Source organism: Castor canadensis, chromosome 1 (genome assembly GCF_047511655.1).
Source record: "Castor canadensis chromosome 1, mCasCan1.hap1v2, whole genome shotgun sequence".
NCBI classification, from domain to species: domain Eukaryota; kingdom Metazoa; phylum Chordata; class Mammalia; order Rodentia; family Castoridae; genus Castor; species Castor canadensis.
The window spans coordinates 10369782-10385988 of record NC_133386.1 but is presented as its reverse complement, the minus strand read 5'-3'; the positions used below and the strand labels follow the sequence as shown (position 1 = coordinate 10385988).

Sequence of the window (16207 nt, the reverse complement as noted above, 5' to 3'; positions counted from 1 at the left end):
TTGGAAAAAGACTAAATTAGATTCAGACTTGTCAGGGTATTTAGTTAATAAGAACACCAAAAAGGCTTACTTATGCATTGCTGCACCTGTGCCTGATGCCCCCAGGGAGTGTGTTGGGCTGATGCTGGTGTGCCTTTTATTGCCTCCAGACGAGGGCAGTCTATAATGCTGCCCAGTAACCCATTCCAGGGGTTAACAGACTTCCTCAGGAAATTTTTCTCTGAATTTGACCAAAACTCTTTCGTGGGAAAAAAAAGTGGGACTGACTTTTCTCTTGAAAGAGATATGGAAAACAATTTATGGATTTATCATAGTTTATGTGATACACAGCTGCGTGCCAAGAGTTCTTTATTAACTTGCCTCTGAGTCTTTTATAGTTTGAGTATTGTCTTTCCCCTTTATGTTAAGGGAGTTCTGGGGAAAGATAGAAGGAGCTCAGCCTTTAAATCTTAGCAGTTGTTTCCTTAAAACAGGTTAGAGGTCTCACCCTGCGTTTGTTAAGATTGGCTGCTCCAAAAGCTCACAGTCAGTTGCATACTTCATTTGACTCTTTAACTTCCCTCACATTTCTCCTTTCTTCAGTGATACTTTGCTTTCTAGAGTAAAAATCTTTGCTGGGGCTGCTGGTTGAGAGAGGGAGATAATTTGTAAATGATGACAGCAAAGTTTCTGTCTCACTTTGCACCTCTCTCTGTCTCTCCCTGCCAACGACTTTTTTTATTTTAGAGCTACTTTGCCCTTAAGGAGGGGAAGAAGTCCCAGGAAGCCAGAAGGTAAAGTCCTCCTTGCACTCTGCGAGTTGATTTGATTTGGGGCAAACAGTTCTGCCTGCTACTCTGGCTACAGAAAAGAGGTAGAAAGGTAGTAAGAACTAGCAGGGCTAGTGGAGAGAAGCGAGTTCTCACTACCTCTGTTTCCCTGCCTTCTTTTCTACCGTGTTTCTCTTAGGTGAGATTGCAAAGCCATTTTCAAAGGGTGCTCTTTATCACTAGAACTGGACACTCCTTTATCTGCTCTCTAAGTGAGAAGTGCTTTTAACTTCTTGCTAGAAGTTTGAGAGATTGGCCAGAGTTTGCAAAACCAAACTGGGAGGCAAACAAATGGAGAGTGTGTGAAGAGTGGTTATCTGGGAAAATTCACTATTTTCTTTTCCAAATGTGTGAGGATAAAAGTAGAGGGTATACACAAATCTATAATCTCAATTTTCTTAGCTTCTTGGTTTTATTTAATCCTGGTGACTCTTACATACTTTTAAAATTTGATAACTCATAGATGTGTTGAAGGGACAAATTGGTGAAGATTGTCCATTAATTATTTTAGCAAATTGTCAATAAAGACTTCAGATCAGGTATTTTACTGCTAACCAAAAAGAAATGCCCAGTTCTAAATGCACAGATCTTTCTCATAATGGAAGAAAAATAGTATGGCCAGAAACTGAATATCCTGACTGCAGAAATGTCAAGTTTCCATATTTAGTAAATCATAATCAAGGTCTAAACAATCTGCTTTTTTATCCTTTCATTTAGTTATAATACAGCTTTGAAATAATAGTCTTTTGTTTTGAAGTTTAAAAAGCTAAAATAGTTGAGAATATGTTTTTTGAATGTGTATACATTTTAAAGGAAATATATACCAAGTCTATGTGATAGTACTTAATAGTTTTGAAATGGAACAGAAATAGTGAAGGTTTTGAGCAAAAGTTATTAGAGCACATACGTTTATTTACTTAGCTTTAGTCTGTTCTCTGGTGAGTAATTTTCAGTGAGTTGCTTTGTTTGCAGTTTTGGAAATTATAGATGTGTCTACAAACAAGATCCTGACACTGTGATTGGCTGCTAGTCCTATATCTGTCTTCTTCCAAGATTAATGTATTTGGTTCAGCATTGTTGTAGTTATGGCTACTTATGTTCTTCAAGGAAAAAGTTGGAAGATAATTATGACATTGAGTATTTATTGAGTGGACATCACCACCTAGGCATGACTTTGCTTTGGATGCCTTCCAAAGCTTTGTGTTCGGTTTATGAACCTCTAATGAGCTGAATCCAGCTCATTTAATATTGCTCATATAGTTCTGCAAAGGATTAAAATGCAGGAATTCAAGTTTGTAAATTGAGTTGCCCACTTACCAGCTGAGTGGTAAGTTGTCTTTGGCTCAGGGGTCACCGTTTGATTCCTGGCTGGCATTCCACTCCAGTGATAAGAATTTTAAATGAGTTGTCTATTAGAAAGGACTGTAGTGCTTCTGTGAAATTTAACATAGAAAGTATTTCTGCTCCTTTTTTAATTTTTGTCTCAGAGTCAGGAAAAAAACGGTCACTGTGTGTTTGATTTCAGTATTTAGCTTGGTGGGTCTTGATTTGTATGGTGATAATTTTACTTTTGAAATCTACTCGTGACTGGGTTATTGAACCATGGCATGATGTATGATGATAGTACATCATTTTAGTTTTTATTAACTGGAGCTTCATTTGTGGTCTTTCACTTACTGATTCCCCCACGTTGTCAGTCAAATACATGCCTAAACAGATTAGTTTTCATGGTTCCCTAAAAACTAGTCTATTTCGGTTTTTATTGAGTTGAGAGGGGAAATGAATTGTCTATGCTTCTGTGGAGAATGTTCTGCCTCCAGGTCTCTGAAATTCAAACCTGGGGATGGTTAACAAGTATGCTGGTTTGATTTCATCTAATACAAAACTATAGGGTGTATAAGCCTTGATTTTACTAGGTGACTTGAATTTTTCTGATTTTTTTTTTTTCTGGGGGGTGGGTGGTAACTCAGGACTTCATGCTTGTGTAGAGCACTTGAGCCACACTTCTAGGCCTTTCTGCTTTTTAGTTATTTTTGAGATGGGGTCTTAGTTATGCCTGGGCTAGTGGAAGCAATTCTCCTGTATCACAACCTCCAGCTTTTATCGGTTAAGAGTAGAGTCTCATGAACTTTTTTCTTAGCTGGGCTGGTCTTGAATTGCAGTCTTCCCTATTTCTGCCCCTGGAGGAGCTCTGATTACAGATGTGAGCCACCACGCCCAGCCCAGAGAGCAAGGTTTATTTGTTTCATTTTTCTTGTCCTCTGGGATCATTAATGTATATGTAGACCTTTGCCAACTTGCTTTAAGAAAAATTTTTGTAGATAATAAATAGCAATCAGGAAAAATAGGCTATGGAAGGTATTCTGTATTTCTGTTAAGAAGATTTCAGACATGCAGCTTGAGATTTTTCCTAGGTTGGATTGATATATGAAGTATCTTTACTTTGCTGCCAGATGTTTGATTATGTGACACCTGTTAGAATTATAAAACTGGGGAAATGAAAAGAAAGCAAAATGAGAGATGTAAGTTCGTGAGTACTTTTATAATGGGAAAACTGAATTTTTTTTTAGTTTGTAAAAATATCTGAGCTGGCATCAGTGGCTCATGCCTGAAATCTCAGCTACTTGGGAGGCTGAGATTGGGAAGATTGCAGTTCCCTGCTAGTCTGGGCAAAAAAAAAAAAAAGCTTGTAAGACTCCTTTTCAGTAGAAAAAAGCTGGATCAGGAAGACCTGACTTCAGCTCTGGTGGGAAGTATAAAATAGGAGGGTCATGGTCCAGGTCAGCCTGGGCAAAACGCCAGACCCCATCTCCAAAATAACCAGAGCACAAAGGGCTGGCAAAATGTGGCTAAAGAGGTAGAAAGCCTGCTCTGAGGTCAAACCCAAATACCATCAATTCACATGCCACCCCTCCCCCCAAAACCAAAGAAACAAACACAAAAAAATCTGCATTTGTGAAGACTTTTACAACAAAGCATGGAATATGAAAGTTGTTTTGAAAGTAGCAAAATCAAGTGGAAATTATTTATTTTTGTTAAGGTGATTCATCTGAACATAACACTTTATTTTATTTTATTTTTTTTCCCCCAGAAAACCATTTTATTTTATTATTCATATGTACATACAATGCTTGGGTCATTTCTCCCCCTTGCCCCCACCCCCTCCCTTACCACCCAATCTGCCCCCTCCCTCTCCCCCCCCTCGCTACCTGGCAGAAACTGTTCTGCCCTTATCTCTAATTTTGTTGAAGAGAGAGTATACACAGTAATAGGAAGGAACAAGGGTTTTTGCTGCTTGAGATAAGGATAGCTGTACAGGGAGTTGACTCACATTAATTTCCTGTGCATGTGTGTTACCTTCTAGGTTAATTCTTCTTGATCTCACCTTTTCTCTAGTTCCTGGTCCCCTTTTCCTATTGGCCTCAGTTGCTTTTAAGGTATCTGCTTTAGTTTCTCTGCGTTGAGGGCAACAAATGCTATCTAGTTTTTTAGGTGTCTTACCTATCCTCACTCCTCCCTTGTGTGCTCTTGCTTTATCATGTGCTCAAAGTCCAATCCCCTTGTTGTGTTTGCCCTTGATCTAATGTCCACATATGAGGGAGAACATACGATTTTTGGTCTTTTGGGCCAGGCTAACCTCACTCAGAATGATGTTCTCCAATTCCATCCATTTACCAGCGAATGATAACATTTTGTTCTTTTTCATGGCTGCATAAAATTCCATTGTGTATAGATACCACATTTTCTTAATCCATTCATCAGTGCTGGGGCATCTTGGCTGCTTCCATAACTTGGCTATTGTGAATAGTGCCACAATAAACATGGGTGTGCAGGTGCCTCTGGAGTAACCTGTGTCACAGTCTTTTGGGTATATCCCCAAGAGTGGTATTGCTGGATCATGGGGTAGATCAATGTTTAGATTTTTAAGTAGCCTCCAAATTTTTTTCCAGAGTGGTTGTACTAGTTTACATTCCCACCAACAGTGTAAGAGGGTTCCTTTTTCCCCGCATCCTCGCCAACACCTGTTGTTGGTGGTGTTGCTAATGATGAACATACCACTTTAAATTGAAGTAGAAAGTGATCTGACAATAGATTCTTTTGAAGACGACTTAAAATGCAGTTGGTATTCTAATTTGTGTGTTTACCTTCTCTCCCTTTTGGCTGTATCTTTTTCACTGTGTGTATTTTTTGAGTAAAATATTTGTCTCAGAACATAAGCATTTTATTCGGTACCATCTTCACAGCCAAGATACTTCTTCCAATACAAATGTTTATTCTGGCAGCAGATGTTTCTAAAAAGGAGAGAAACATTACAATTGTTTGGTTAAAATAAATGTTTTCTTTGGGGTTATTAAGGCAGCTGAGCAATTTCTAGGATTCTTACCTATGTTTTATATTTTTGGTTTGTTCTGGAAAAAAATTTTCTTTTCCATGTAACTAAAAGCGTGTGTTTATGTAGTGTGAACAATATTTCTGAAAAGTAAGGGTGAATGGAGGGAGAGGAACTAATTAAAGAGTTAAAAATTTCAGAGTTTTTTGACATGAAATGTTTATTTTTGACTCTGTCTCTGAATCTTAAATGTGAGTGTAATAGTAAAGGCATAATTTTGGTTTTATCTACAAAAGAGCTTAGACCTCCCATTTTTGAAGTGTCTGATGGGGTATGATAGGATGAGAAAGGAAGACCTGACATGGTATAGTAAGAGGAATGGTTGCCTAGTATCTGTTCAACATTCACATTCTATATTTGGATAGCTTACCCATGTCTGTGTGCACATGTGCTCACACACGTGTATATAAAACAGTTGTGTGGTGGTATCATTTGTAATGAGATGTTGTGTATGTTAAATATGCTCTGTGTGCAGTTACTTACATGTAAACATACAACTGAATACAGCATAGGTGAACATTTTGGCCAGTAAAACAATGAAAGGCTGTGAGATTTCACTGGTTATGTTATGTGCAGCAATTTCAGGCATTCATGTTCTGCACCAAGAGACTCGGAGCCAGGAAGCTTTGCCTGTGCTCCTGAAATATTTGGAGTCCTTTCAGTTGATTGCAGATTTGTATAAATAATAGCCTTTTCTTGGCCACATTTTGTCTTGGTTTCCTCAGTTCTTCAGCAGTGAACATGCAGGTATTTCAGGTTTACCAACAAAATACATTTCCACCTCACATTTCTGTTTCCAAGTCGATAGCAGATGCTACTAGCTTTGATGCCAAAGTTCCCTGTCAGTGGAGTTTTGTACCAAGAAAAATTTTTTGAAAAAATTTGTAGATAAGGTAATTTTTATTTGCTCCTTAAAATTTAAATTTCTAGAATACTGAACTGGTTTTATTTACTTTTTATATTGTAGTTGGATTTAAACATACTTGAAACATTCACTGTGATATTCTTAGTAGACTTCATTAGAAGAGATCAAATTTTGAGTTAAATATAATTTTTAAATCTTTAGCCCTCTTCCTAAAAGTAAGATAAGATTAAATTATACTTGAAAGTCTAATGAGAAAATGTGAGATGATCTCACTTTTAGTTTGGAAAGCTACTTTTACATTTGGAAGTTTATAGTGATACATTTGCTTTTTATTGGAACGTTTGTGTTATTCTTGATATCCCGAAGATTGCGTACAGTGTGCTATGCCTGTTCCTTGCTGGTGGTTTATGCTATTCTGTTATGCATACGATTTCTGCTCTCTATTTGTTCAACCTAAAATACCTGTCAAATGAATTTTTTTGTGAAACTGAGATTTGAACTCAGGGCCTCACACTCTACCACTTGAGTTATTATTTATTTCTTTGTAGGGCTGGGGTTTGAACTCAAGGCCTCGCACTTGCGCTACTGCTTGATCCACACCTGCAGCCCATTTTGCTCCGGCTATTGTGGAGATGGGAGTCTTGAGAAGTATTTGCTCAGGCTGGCCTCAAACTGTGGATCTCAGCCTCCCAAGTAGCTAGGATTATAGGTATAAGCCACCAGTGCCCTGCTTGCTTTAGTTCTTTTTCAGCCTAAAAAGATGTAAATCTTTTTTATTTGGTGGGACTGGTTTTAACTCAGGCCTTTGTGCTTGAAAAGCAGATACTCTACCTCTTGATCCATGCCTCTAGTCCATTTCTCTCTGGTTATTTTGGATATAGGGTCTTGAAAAGTATTTGCCTGGGCTGATCTTGAACCTTGATCTCCCAAGTAGCTAGGATTGCAGGAGTGAGCACTGACACTGGGTAAGATGTTAATCTTAAGCATGTATTTTAGGTAGGATTATGATTACTTGAGTACATTTTAAACAAACTTCACTTATTTGCTTTAGTTAAAGAAACATTAAGTATAACATGCATGCTAAAATTTTAACAATTCAAATAAAGACAATAGTTGACAGAGAATCAACTACATTCTTTTAGTGTTCCCTAAAATACAAACACTACCAAACAACTAAAGTCTCTCGTGATAAATTGAAAATTTCATGATGGAGTATCTCATCTTTGAGGAATAATTCTCACTTTGCTGAATGTTGGCATCTGTTAGGGCACTTTGACTTCCCCATGGATGCCCATGTCAGTGCCTTCTAGTGACTGACCGAGAGGCCTCTGTCATCCTACCCTGACTGCCTTGTTGGGCCACATGAGCAATGGAGAATTTGATTGTGTCCCCCACCTCCAAGGCTTGTTAGAGACTCACAAGAATCAGAAACTCACCCCTGTCCTAAAGAATGAAATTGTCCCAGGACCAGAAATTGGGGTAGTATAATCCTTGCTGATTAATGCTTAATTTATGTGTGATTATGGAAAAACTTGACCTCACTGTATTCATCTGCCTGATGATAGGGTCTGGCTTGGATTTTACCTTGTACTATAAACTAATGTCTTTAGTATGAGACCTTAGAGTTGTGTTATTTTACGGTCTTAAACATTTATGGGGGCTGGCAGAGTGGCTTAAGTGGTAGAGTGCCTGCCTATCAAGTGTGAGGCCCTCGTTCAAACTCCAGTACCACCAACAGAGAAAAAAAAAAAAGCCTTGATGGTTTGAGGCTTGCTAAATCCTATTGCTGTAACTCCTACCTCATAATGCTTTAAACTTTTTTTCTGAAGACAAAAGAGCTTTAGCATATTGTTAGATCAGTGCAATGGATTATCTCTAATTTCTACTTTTATTACTTGTAAAGTTAGTTTCAGGTAACATTTTCTTCAAGATTCCTGTCATGTATTAGATGTGTTGGGTGTCATTTTGGATATGTGGAAAATCATAAGTTTGAAACAGTTTACCTGGAATCACAAAAAGAAGCAAGGAGGATGGGTGCCCATGGTCACGCCTGTAATCCTAGCTACTCAGAAAGTGGAGATCAGAAGGATGTAGTGGTTTGAAGCCAGCCCAGGCAAATAGTTCAAGAGACCTTATCTTGAAAAACCCATCACAAAAAAGGGCTGGTGGAGTGACTCAAGGTATAGGCCCTGAGTTCAAGTCCCAGTACTGCAAAAAAAAAAAAAAAATCAAAACCAACCAAACAAGAAGCAAGAAAAGTTGGAGCAGTTGCTTACTCACTTAACACATTATCACTTCTGAATTTGGGAAAGTATTGTGAATACTTTGTGCAGCATTGGGATAAATTGTGTGAAATGAAGTTTGAAGAAAAAGTTTTTTATGTTCTATGCCATTATTTTCATTCCTCTTTAACCCTCATGAGGAAGCTGTATTGCTTTGCTTTTGTATTTTATTTGATTTTTATTATACTTGGGGGTATATTGTGACATTTGCCAACATTCTTACAATATATTATAGTTGAATCCCCCCTCCATCATTCTCTTTCGTCCCCCCTCCCTCCTACTTTTGTATTTTGAAACAGGTTCTTTCCTGAAGGTATAAAAGAACTTTTAAAAAATATGAATAACTAGCTTATGGTTAAATTCTTTATGGCAAAAATTCTATATGGCGGTTTGATTATTTTTATATGCAACAAACTTATTAAGAGCATTTGCTTTTGTAGTTTTGAAAAATAACTCTTAAAGTTAATTCTGTAGATGTATATGAAATTAAGAAAATTCTGTAGAAGAGAGAGAATAATGAAGATGGGTTGGAGCCTGAGGTATGAAGGGAGCTCTAAAGGAAGAAAGTGGCGGCCTTGCTTTTCTTAGAGAGGCATGGGGGATACCTTGTCTAGAGCCAGGGAGTCTTGTGTAGTCCAGGCTACTTCAGGCCTCATGACGAATGGCTCACTTTTTTAGAGCCAGGTGTTAGCCATCCTTTTCTCCTTAGCCTTTCCATCTGTTAGACAGTCCCTTGAACTCCTTGGCAGGAGAGGTTCAGAAATGGGAACTTCTCACCACCTCAGTCCCCCTCCCCTGCCCAAGCCCCACCATCTCCCCTTTGATTGTCATCAGGGACTGATTCCTCTTTTAGGCTTCCTACTCATTCTTGCCACACCATATTGGAGTCTGTTTTCAGTGTTACAACCTGAAAAGTCCTTTCAGAGGGTTACCTAGCACTGGTCATTGACAGTACATATTGAGGAAAGTCCCCCCAATAGTTCAGGTGCCTTTTAGATAATGTTGACATCTTTTTTTTTTTTTTTTTTTTTGGTAGGAATTTGCTGGAGGCAGAGTTCCGTGTGTGGTGAGAGAATGAGACTGGGACACGGCCGTCAAGTCTTTCTTGGGGAGGATAGTTCAAATTCATGCTTAAGCTGGAATTAGAGAAAGGTTTCTTTGTGGAGGAAAACGTCACATGTGGACATTTTAGTTCTCCATCACTGATAGGTTGAGTCTGCCAGTCTTAAGATGTTATTTTCACATGTTTGGGGCACTTCTGTAAAGTTTAGATTTTAGAAAGGGTGAACTTCATTTGGGCACCATGGCTCATGCCTGTAATCCTAGCTATTTGAGAGGGTGAGATCAGAAGGATTACGGTTTGAGGCCAGCCTAGGCAAATAGTTCCTGAGACTGGAAATAGTACTGGAGATATGTCTCAAGGAGTAGAGCACCTGCTTTGCAAGATTGAAGCCCTGAGTTCAAACCCCAGTGCCACTGCCCAAAGAACGGGGAGGATGCGGGGGTGGGGCTATACTGCAAACCTAGATTTGGGTTGCCATTGGGCCTATACTACTAAATAGTCTGTTCCCAAAAGTGAATATCATGACTCCCCCTGGAATGAAGATGCACTAAGAAGTTAAGGAGTGTGCTTTCTTAAGATTCTCTGTGTGATCCTTGTTCTAGTACAGGATCTATGCTAGAGAAATGATTTTCCCTTTTAAGGAAGCATAGGGATTTAGTGTAGATGCTGGTTGTCATTGTCCCTAAAATCATCATGGTCAACATAGTTACCATTTCCTCTCTGGGCCCGATTTCTTATTTGTAAATAAGAGACTGTCACTAGATGACAGAAATAAGTCTCTTTGCCAGGTCTTCTACTAAATACTCTCACACAGGTGCTGTCATCTAGTTCTTGCATGTCTCGCTATCTCTGTTTTCTGAATAATAATAGCTGTGGACCTTTATCAAGGTTTATCCTGTGTGGAGCCCTGTTTGACTTCTAGTAACCCACTTAGTCCTCATGGTGGTCTTCAGAGTTGATGTCATCTCTAACTCATCAATGAGGAAACTGAGAGAAGTGAGGCTAATCAGGCTTCTAAAATTCATACACTTGCTAAGAAATAGAGAAAGGATTTCAGATCCGTAGCACTTTAACTCTGAGTTCATGCTAGCACTGATTTATGATTGTGGTAGAAGTGGAATGCTTCTCAGCATTCAAGGAGCATTCATTAAATAGTAAGACTGATCATAATTAAAAGTCCTCTGTGACCTGTGACACACTGATAAAATCCAGTGTTACCTACTGTGTCCATCATATTTGGAAGATTTTTTTTTTTTTAAGCAAGGTTTACTGTCTAGCCTAGGCTGGCTTTGAACTGCTGTTCCTTCTGCCTCACCTCCTAAGTGCTGGGATTATAGATGTGTATCCCCGTTCCTAGCTAGAGAAATTTTTTTGAGGTGAAATTCATGCAATATAAAATTAACCATTTAGAAGTATGTGACTTTTATATATTAATGGTGTGTGCAGCCGTCACCTCTAGTTCTCAGACATTTCATCATCCCCTAGTAAGATCCCTGTGCCCATTAAGCAGTCACTCTCTGGTGTCTCTCTTCCTCCAGCCCCTGGCAACTGTTTATTTGCTTTCTACTTGTGAATTTACTTAGTCTGGGTATTTCATTTGCATAGAATCATAGAATATGTGGCCTTGTGTGTCTGACTTTTTTCACTTAGCCTAATGTTTTCAAAATTCATCTCTGTTACAGCATGTATCAATACTTCGTTCCTTTTTATGGCCCAATAATGGTCCATTGTATGAATTTATCACACTTTGTTTTTCCCTTCATCTACTAATAGACATTTGGGTTGTGTCCACCTTTTAGCTATTGTGAATAGAGCTGTTAACAAGCTTTTGTGTACATCTGTGTGTTTGAATACTTTGAATTCTTTTGGGTATATATTGGTATATGTTTGGTATATGACAGATCATGTGGTGGTTTTATGTTTTAACTATTTCATTATAGTTTTGTTTTTTTGCTGACAGTCTTGCTATGCAGTTGTCCTTGAACTTATTATGTAGCCCTGGCTGGCCTTGAACTTGTGATCCTCCTGCCTTAGCCTCCCAAGTGTTGGGATTACAGGCATGTACCACCACAGAAATAAGGAGATTGCCAGATGGTTTTCTGTAGCAACTGTACCATTTTACTTTAGAAACAGGGTTTTACCACTGGTCTTTTATTTCCTGTATTAAGTGCCAGGGCATCTGGTTGAACCCTTTCCATATGTCATTTCATACCATTATCACCAGGTCTCTTAGATGAGTAATGCCATTTACTTTGCCAGTGGGGAAATGGAGGCTAGGGGGGTGGCTCACAGTCATATAAGTGGAAAGTATAGAATTCTGCTTCTCTAGTATAGGGTGCATCCTTGGAATCATCTGGCTCAGAGTTTCTCAGTGTTCATGGCATATTCCATGGTGTTAGACAAGGCCGTTTTGGGTGGTATGGACACAGCAGGACGGAGCATTGTATGGTATAGAATGAAAACTGTCTTCTCATGTCTCAGATTAGCCTCACTGGCTTTGGTGTGCTCTCTACTCAGCATATCATCCTGCCTACCAGCTCCTCAGTGGGCCCCTAGGGCAGCCATCAGAGTCCATTTAGAATGTAATCATATTGTATTGTCTTCCTGGTATTCTTTTTTTTTGTGATTATTTTCTATTTATGGCAAATAGCATGCTTTTATATTTAGGCTAGTAAACTAGAACTATTTGAATGAAAGTGATTCCTTCTAGAGAAAAACTGTTCACACTGTAGGTTGAGTGTACTCACTTTTAGTTTAAGGTTGCACACTTGTATTAAATGTGTTTTGTAGCCACTGAGAATATCAAGATGTCCACAACCATGTGTTTCTTCTCAAGGACCTTGGAGGGGACACTGTACAAAGAATAGTGAGCATAGGTACAGATGCTTGCCCTTGGCCTATGGCAACACAGAGGGCACTTACATGGGTGGTATAGGAAGGGACCTAGGGGAAGGTGTTAGCCTGTACATGTGAAAGTTGGTCTTTTGGTTTCAGATGAACACCACTATCTCATATACCCATTTGATTTGCTGTTGTTTTTGGCTCAATTGAGGTCTTTGATGGTTTGTTAACTTAGCTGTCATCAGACCTTTGTTAATAATTTATGTTTTTTAGAGAGAGACTGAGAGTATAGCTCAGTAGTAGACTGTTTGAAAGGCCCCAGGACCCCAAAAAACAAAGTTTCTTATGATTTCAGTGTGACTAGTAAAGCTTCGGTAGCCTAGCCCTAATTTCATTTAACAAAACAATAAGAAGAGAAATTGACCTTTCATATTTAAGAGCTAGCACTTAGGCTTCCAGAATGGAGAAATTCCTAATCTATACATGTATCAGAAGGGGCTGAAATGCAATGTGTCTGTAAACATTGCTTTAATAAGTAGATCTTTTTCAAAATGGTGCATGATTTCTATTAAAGTTGTTTTTTTCTGCCTGGGAGATTATGCTGAACTGGGCATAACTGCCACCTCTGCAGTTATGTGTATGTAAAGAACCCATATTTTGCAGTGCCAATGAGTTTTGCTTTTAGAAATAGGAACCTACCAAAAATCTGAAGTAATATTCAGAAAATATTATCAGTATTCTGAATTTTTAGTTTCATTTTTAATTAGGTAAATGATATGGAAATATATAAAGAATTGAATTTTGAGTAAAAACTCAACTTTTCTGCCATATATTTCCATTGCCCTCTGTTGTCTTTTTTATATCATAAATTTCAATTAATTCTGCTATCAGTGTTCACATTAATAGGACTATATAAAATTATTCTCTGTATTGAGTCATGTATTAATGTACAAGTTTTTGTTATTCTGGGGTTGATAATTGCCTCATTGCTTTGCTTTTTGAAGAAAGCTATACACTACTAATTTATCCCCAAGCTCAGATGGAACTCTCGACATGGTGGCCAATCAGTGGAGTAAAGCATAAGGAGACATATTTCAGGATCATGAATGGTACTCATCTTTGAATAGCTCTTCTGTGTTTACAGAAATGCCACATTTAAAAGGTCTGCCCATAGCAGACTTTGATTTGGAAGCATGCAGACTGCATGCTGCGTATCTCCAGTTTCTTGTGGCTTTCAGCAGCAGTGATTTCCTGATCAGAGCTGAAGCCCTCTTACCCCCTCCTACTCCCTACTACCTATTCTCAGTTCTGTCCTTTATTGCATATGCGTGGGGGAACATCCCTTAATTTCTGGAATTGCTTTAGTCTCTGAATATCACGTCTTCTCCTGTGTTTCCTCCATTTTGGAGGGAACATTCTCCAGTGACTTCTTCAGAAGGTTGTAGGAGAGGTGAGTTTCCCCATGTGGTAGAGAGATGCCTTTCTACCCTCACACTTGAGTGGTGGTTTGTCTGAGTATAGAGTTGGAGTTGGGTTTAATTTTCTCTGAAATGCTCTTTCCCCATTTTCCTCTTTCTCCCAGTTAGTGCTGCTTCAGCCTTTGCATGTCACCTGTTTCTTTCCCTCACTGGAGACTTTAGATGCTTTTTACTTTCCCAATTTCTAAAATGTCAATGAAACTTGGAGTTGGTATTTCTCTGTTCATTTTACTAGGCCCATCTAATGTTAAACTCAATTTTTGCATTTTCAGTGGAGGGGCACATAATTCTCATCTTTATTTTCCTTGTTCTTACTCTCTGGAAATTGATTGGTTGAATGTTATAAATCCTGGTTTAACCATTCATTGATTCATTCATTCATTGTTACTGGGATCTTAACTCAGGGCCTTGAACTTGCTAGACAAGTGCTTTACACTTGAGCCACGCCTCCTGGCTTACTTTGCAGTTATTTTTCTTTGTCTGGGATTGGCCTTGGATCAGGATCCTTCTACCTATGCCTCCCAAGTAGCTGGGATTACAGACATGGATTACCATGTTTGGTTTGTTCTTTGAGGTGGGTCTCACCAACTTCTTTTCCCCTGGGCTGTTCTAGGATGGCAGTTCTTTTATCTCTGTCTCCATGAGGTAGAGTTAACATGCTACACCTTCTGTTCTATTCCGTTTCATTTATCTTTTTTTTCTTCTTCTGTTTTTCTGGTAGATATTGTTTGTTTGTTTTAAAGTATTCTGGAGTTTCATTTCCACAAGCTTGTTTTCATCAGACTTTCCTTTTTTTATACCATCTTGTTTTCATGGATATGGTAGTTTATCTTGCTGAATGGAGATAGTTTTAAGATGCGATAAACAATTTCCTGTGCAGTGCTCCTAGTCTGAGTTGTTACTGTAACTGTCTCTCTTGCTGGAGGCTTTCATGCAGTGTCTTGCCTGCTGGTCCTTGGTTTTCTCTCCAAGTGTAACTGCACAGTTGTTCTAGGAGCTGATGGAAAGTGCTGTGTGCTTGGACTGGCATGGGCCCTGGTGGCTAGATGATGATGGAGCAAGAACTGGGCCATCTTGAGTGAGGATGCTCACTGATTGTTGCTTTCCCCCTTCCCCCAGTTACTTACCATTTGCTCTCAAAGAGGAAATCGGGGCTGGATGGAGATGGCTTATAACATGTAGATGCTTTGATTTTTGATTTACCCACCCCACCCCCACCCCCACCCCCGTTTTCCATGGCCTCCCTCTCCTGCTGGTCTCTCCAGATGGTAGTCCTCTTCTGACTCTTACAGGAGTAGGGTAAGGATTTGGATGAGGGCTCTGAATTACCAGAGCCCTCTGCCACACTCTTGATTCCTGAGTCTTTGGGGTTTTTTAATTAGCTTGCTTCTTATCCTCTCACCTAGAACAAATTAAAACTTTAATTATCACTTGTCTGTCTGCTTTTCTCCTTCTGGAAATTTTTGACCTCTTATCTGGTGTTATCTCACCTCATATTTTCTTTGTCTTTATGGATGTATACCTTTTAAGAAATTACATTTTTACTGTCATTTTAATGAGGTTCCATGAGAGTGGAGCTAAACATGAGTAATTACCCTGCTTACTACATACCTCTACAAAGACATTTTTGATAGCTTTTTTTTTTTAACCAACCTATTGTCTACCTGTTTAGATTTTTTTTTACAATGTGCATCTGTAATACTCTAAGATTTTCAGTGGCTCCAGGAATTTGTAGACTTAAGAAGAAACTACAAATAAAGGAATTAAACAGCACCACTGGATTGCCTCTGGTTGGCATGGGCCTGGCCTGAGGAGTCCTTTGAGGTGGGTGGCCTTTGTTTAGATTAGCCAGAAAAAGCCTCTTGGAACTCAGGAAGTGTTGTCAGGGGAGAATGAGCTCCTAGCTGTGGGTAGGAGCATCCAGAGGAAGCTGCTGAGGGCTGCAGAAGGATCCCTGAAGGGAAGCTGAGATAAGAGGAGAGTGGAGCTGAGAAGGGTGATGGTAAGGGAGAGTTTCCTGCGTGAATTATGGGGAGAGCAATACTTGAGTGAAGCCAAGGATAGTCCTAGTGTCTTAAATCTTTAAGGATACACCGATTGTGGGTCCATTCTGTAATATTATTAGTGCACATCTGCATGCAGATATACATTTTATCATTACCCTTCACTTTTAGGAGAAAAAGAAGCAAGTTAGGTGGGATATTTTAAGCTTATATTTAGTCAAAAAAGAAATTTCTGGCTGTCTATCTAGGGCTGTGCAGATCTGTATTACTGGCTGTTGATAGTTCTCCAAATGTGAGAGCATCAGAATCCTCTCCGCCTCTACTCTGGAAACCTTCTGAAGAATTCAGCAAATGAAATAGTAAAGGATGGCTGGGCTGTTGTTATTAAAACCCCACCTTCCTGGTCTCCAGCTTGTCCTGTGGGGGACAATTGACATTAAAAGTCATGACAGAGACTTTGCCAAGCTTCTTTAGTC

General features: G+C 39.0%; 1 protein-coding gene across 11 annotated transcripts in view; it reads left to right on the top strand.

The window, feature by feature from the left end:
* Arid1b (AT-rich interaction domain 1B) overlaps positions 1-16207 on the top strand; it is a 404160-nt gene that overhangs the window by 43706 nt on the left and 344247 nt on the right. The gene's annotated exons all lie outside the window — the stretch shown is intronic.